The sequence below is a fragment of the Coenobita brevimanus genome, chromosome 109 (assembly GCF_032717465.1).
Source record: "Coenobita brevimanus isolate Jiangsu-jjx chromosome 109, ASM3271746v2, whole genome shotgun sequence".
Classification (NCBI taxonomy): Eukaryota; Metazoa; Arthropoda; class Malacostraca; order Decapoda; family Coenobitidae; genus Coenobita; species Coenobita brevimanus.
The window spans coordinates 36,505,945-36,511,944 of record NC_137062.1 but is presented as its reverse complement, the minus strand read 5'-3'; positions in this window follow the sequence as shown (position 1 = coordinate 36,511,944).

Below are 6,000 nucleotides of genomic sequence, written 5' to 3'. Positions count from 1 at the left end.
TCCCTACCTATCTGTCTGTCTGTCTGTCTGTCTGTCTCATTCTCTCTCACTCTCTCTCTCTCTCCCCTTACCTATCTGTCTGTCTGTCTGTCTCTCTCCCTACCAATCTATCTACCTACTTACCTACCAACCTACCATCAACCCAGCCATTTTTATCTATCAATCTATCCTTCATCTATCAATGCATCTATTTATCTATCTATCCATCTAGAGAGAGAGAGAGAGAGAGAGAGAGAGAGAGAGAGAGAGAATGGCAGCTAATTTCACGTAGCTCAGTGGCAGAGAAGGATAGTAATATAGCTCTTCATCCTTTCCACAGCACTTCTTCGTGACTAGCATCATAACCTAGCGCTAAAATGGAGTATGCTACCAAGAGGAAGTCAAGAGGAAGAGGAGGGAGGCGGAGAGGTGAGATTAGGGATGGGAGTCAAGAGAGAGAGAGAGAGGGGGTATGGTTAGGGTGAGTGGGTGACCTTTGTGTTGTGTGATGATGGGTGGGTAGGTGGGTGCAAGGTGACCAGATAGATAGATAGAACAAACTGATAGATAGATAGACAGATAGATAGATAGACTGACAGACAGCGATAGATTGGTAGACAGACAGAGGGCTAGAGATAGATTCATACATACATATACATAGATATATAGAAACAGGTATAAACTGAGAGAGAGAGAGAGAGAGAGAGAGAGAGAGAGAGAGAGAGAGAGAGAGAGAGAGAGAGAATAGGGCATACCAGCAGCAGACCTTGATATGGGTAGGTCATAAAAGCTACAAGGTTAACAGAGGCCATGTCAGGTGTGTGGGTAGGCTGGCCTGTGTATGTATGTGTGTATGTATGTATGTAGGTAAGTATGTATGTATGTAGGTGTTTGGGTAGGCTGATCTATGTATGTATGGATGTAGGTATGTAGGTGTTTGGGTGGGCTGATGTATGTATGTATGTATATATGTATGTATCCATGTATGTGTGTATGTACGTATATATGGCCTGTGTATGTACGAATGTAGTGTATGTAATGTATATAGGAATGAAAGGATGTAAGTATTGTATGTATGTATGTATGTAAATAAACAGAACAGACATTCTCTCTCTCCTTCTCTCTCTCTCTCTCTCTCTCTCTCTCTCTCTCTGTCAGACAGGTTCCCCGGGATGACATCATGGGGGGTCTGTCCTTGTGTGTGTGTGTGTGTGTGTGTGTGTGTGAGAGAGAGAGAGAGAGAGAGAGAGAGAGACACACACACACACACACACACACACACACACACACACACACTGTTGCAATGGGCATGAACAGGTAAAAAATTCAAGACAGATTGATAGATAAACAGATAGACAGATAGATAGATAGATGAAAGGATGGATAGACTGATAGATAGATAGAATGACAGATAGATAGATAGACAGGTAGATAGATAAACAGACAGACAGATAGACAGACAGGTAAGTTGACAGGTACGTCGAGAGGTGGAGATAGACAGGTAGATTGATAAATAGACTGACAGATAGATAGATAGACAGGTAGATAGATAAACAGACAGACAGATAGACAGACAGGTAAGTTGACAGGTACGTCGAGAGGTGGAGATAGACAGGTAGATTGATAGACTGACAGATAGATAGATAGACAGGAAGATAGATAAATAGACTGACAGATAGATAGACAGATAGATAAAAAGACTGACAGATAGACAGGTAGATAGATAGACAGATAGATAGATAAATAGACTGACAGATAGATAGACAGACAGATGGACAGACAGACAAAAAATCCAGCAATTCCCAGTGGCCTAACACGTATAGGCAAAACCAGCCTAGTCTCAGCAGTCCTTTGCCTGGAGCCATGGTAGCCGGGCTGACTCAATGACCTAACTTCAAGAGGAAATGTTAGGTCAGGTCTCTAGATAGGTCAGGGCACTGTTTCCTCGCTCTCTCTCTCTCTCTCTCTCTCTCTCCTCTCCTCCACACTACCCCACGGTCTCGCTTCTTGTCCTCCCTTCCTTCCATTCCTCTTCTCCCTCACCCCTCCCTCCTTCTTTCCCTCCCTCCCTCCTTCTTTCTGTCCTTCCATCCTTCCTTCCCTCCCTCTCATCGTCCTTTCCTCCCTCCATCCTACACTCCCTATCTCTCTTCGTCTCTCCATCCCTCCTTCCTTCCCTCCTTCTCTTCCTCCATCCCTCCTTCCTCCTCCTCCTCACATACAAACAACAATGTCTTAACCTTCCATCATAGTGGCATTCCTCTTCGTGTGTTACAATTACCTTCATGTATACGCTAATTGGGTCCTAATATTAATAAGGCAATTGCTACTGTCTTTATGGTGCTAATGAGTTTACAATACACACACACACACCACACATACATACATACATACCACACACACACATACGCACACACACACAGCACATATAAACACACACACACCACACATAAACACAAACACACACACACAACCACACACATATATAACACATACACACACACACACACACACGCAAATACATGCACATATATGCATATACATACACACAGACACACAGACACACACACACACACACACACACACACACACACACACACACACACACACACATGCAAAAACACACACATATATACACATACATGCACACACATACATACACACACACACACATACAGATATATACAATCACACACAAACATACACACATATATACACTCTTAAAGACATACATACCTTTTAATACACATTCTCTCTCTCTCTCTCTCTCTCTCTCTCTCTCTAATTATATTCCCAGCCTTAGAGAGAGAGAGAGAGAGAGAGAGAGAGAGAGAGAGAGAGAGAGAGAGAACCTGTATATACATGTATGTCGAGGTTATAAAGTCTTTTGTAGGAAGGCAGTACAAATAAAAGCAATTAATTCTATCTATCTATCTATCTATCTATCTGTCTATCTATCAATCTATCTATACATTTACCTATCTATCCGTCTGTCTATCTATCTATCTGTCTAATTACCTCTCTCTCTCCATGTCTGACCCTATATAACCAATCATCCGTCTATCTATCTATCTATCCATCCATCTATCTATCTGTCTGTCTATCCATCCATCTGTCCATCTATCTACCTATCTATCTATCTATCTATCTATTAGCATTCATTGCCTCATCAAGATCGTAAGGGTCCGAAGTTAGGCTGCGTGTGTGTGTGTGTGTGTGTGTGTGTGTGTGTGTGTGTGTGTGTGTGTGTGTGTGTGTGTGTGTTTCAAGGTCGCACAGGTGTGATGAACTCTCTCTCTCTCTCTCTTTACTTCCTCATGGCGACGAGACGAGAGAGAGAGAGAGAGAGAGAGAGAGAGAGAGAGAGAGAGAGAGAGAGAGAGAGAGAGGGGACGGGGGGCAGAGAAAAGAAAGAGCAATGAAATGTGTGTGTGTGTGTGTGTGTGTGTGTGTGTGTGTGTGTGTGTGTGTGAGAGAGAGAGAGAGAGAGAGAGAGAAAATAAAGCTAGTTCGTGGGTTTGCTTCTCTGAACTGTCCCTCTCAGACCCTGACCTAAAAGTGAGAGAGGGAGGAAGTGTTAGAGGGAAGAACGTTCACCTGGGCTCTCTCTCTCTCTCTCTCTCTCTCTCTCACACACACACACACACACACACACACACACACACACAGAAGGTCAAGGTGTGTGCAAAAAAAAAAGTACATAATGATTATATCCCAACTGTAGGAAAGATCTGAGAAGGAAGGAAGGAAGGAAAGAAGGAAGGATGGAAGGAAGGAAGGAAAGAGGAAGGGAGAAGAAAAAAGGAGGCAGAGAGAGAAATGATAGGAGGGATGACAGTGGAAGAAAGGGAGGAATGAAGGAATGAATGAATGAAGGAAGGGAGGGAGGGAGGGAGGGAGGGAGGGAGGGAGGGAGGAAGGAAGGAAGGAAGGAAAAGAGGGAGGAAGGAAGGAAAGAAAGAAGGAAAGAGGAAGGAAGGAAGGAAGGGAGGGAGGGAGAGAAGAAAAAAGAGAGCTAAGTGACAAAATGACAGAAGGGATGATAGTGAATGGAAGGAAGAAGGGGGAAGGGAGAAGAAAAACGGAAGCACAGAGGGAGAGGGAGAGAAAACGGCAGGAGGGGTGACAGTGAAGGAGGGAGGGAGGAAGGAAGGGAGGAAGGAAGGGAGGAAAAGAAGGAAGGAAAGGTGACAGTAACCTTGTCAAACTCCAGTACTGAACATACCCCATCCAACCTTACTTTCCTTCCTTCATTTCTTCCTTCCTTCCTTCTCCCTTGTTTCTCCTCCCTTTTTCCTTCCCTCCCTCCATTTCATTTCTTCCTCCCGTCCCTCTCCTGTTTATCCTTCCCCCTTCCTTCCTTCTTTCCTCCATTTCTCCTCTCTCCCTCCTTCCCTCCATCTTCCTCTCCTTTTTTTCCTTCATTTACGGATCTTTCCTACTATTAATATGTAACGTTACCTACAGTACAAGTTCTCTCTCTCTCTCTCTCTCTCTCTCTCTCTCTCTCCCCAAAACATCAACACACTAGTCATGCAAGGTTACCCTCTGCCCTACCTCCTCCACCCCCCTCTCTCTTTCCTCCTCTCCTTCCTTTCCTCCTCCAATCCCTCTCTCTTCCCTCCCTTCCTTCCTCTCCTGTCCCCTCTCCTTCCTTCTTTCCCTCCTTTCTTCCCTCCTTCCTTCTTTCCTCCCCCAACCCCTCTTTCTTCCCTCCCTCCCTTCCCTCTCTCTCCTTCCTTCCTTCCTCTTCCCTCCTCTATCCCCTCTTTCTTCCCTCCCTCCCTCCCCTCTTCTCTTGTCCTCTCTCCTTCCTTCCTTCTCCTTTCCTCCTCCAACCCCTCTTCTTCCCTTACTCCCTCCCTTCCTCTCCTGTCCTCTCTCCTCCCTCCTTTCCTCCTCCAACCCCTCATTCTCCCCTCCTCCCTCCCTTCCTCTCCTACCCTCTCTCCATCCACCTAATCAACCTTGAATCCATCTCATGCCTACTTTCTATCATTCCTAGAAAATTTCCTTTCCTATATCCCAATCCTTCAAGGTTATTTCGTCCTCTTGTCCAGTACTTCCTTTACTAATTTCAAGGAATATTTAGTCTAAGGATATCAGGCTTCTTAAAACCTTTCCTTTAGCGAATTATTCTGGATTATACACCTTAACACTTTCTATCTATATATTGCCAGACGCCTTAATCCCGTAAGGGGTGGCCATAAACAAATCACCTCCATGTCGCCCTGTCCCCCAACATTTCACTGCCCTGCTCCAGCTCTCACACCCCTCTATCTCATATGCCTCTCCACTCCATCCCTCCATCTCATCCTTGGCCTCCCCCTCCCTCTACCCCCCTCCACCTCACTCACATACACTCTCCTCGTCAGTCTCTCACTCTCCACATGGCCAAACACTCTCATGGATGTTAAATATGTGTAGCGTTTTAACACCTATACCGTTTTCTTCGACACAAGGGGGTACCAAAGTGTAATACCCAGACTAAATCGCCAAGGATAAGGTGTTACGTCCCAAAACCATGAAATTCGTCTGAGTTAGGGGAAAGCAAATACCTTAATATAATATATATATATATATTTTTTTACAGACCACTTCGTTGCACATTTTCCCTTGCGATTTATTTATTTATTTATTCATTCTCCTATAATAACAGAGAGAGGATAACGTACAAAGCCCCAAAATAAATCGCTAAGAAAAAAGTGTTAAGAAATCTAGAGAGCAAACTTCAAAAGACGGAAGGAAGTGGTATTTGTATAATTTGTATGAGACATATATATAATTATTTTAGCGTCTCTCTCTCTCTCTCTCTCTCTCTCTCTCTCTGTCTCTCTCTCTCTCTCAGGAATGTAAGGTGGAAATGCCTATCGGGTTACCAAGAAGAAGAGGTCAGAGAGGGAGAAAGAGAGAGAGAGAGAGAGAGAGGTCAGACAAGTGACGTCACGAAATGGATGGGGAGTGGAATGGAAGGAATTCAAATGAGAGAGAGAGAGAGAGAGAGAGAGAGAGAGAGAGAGA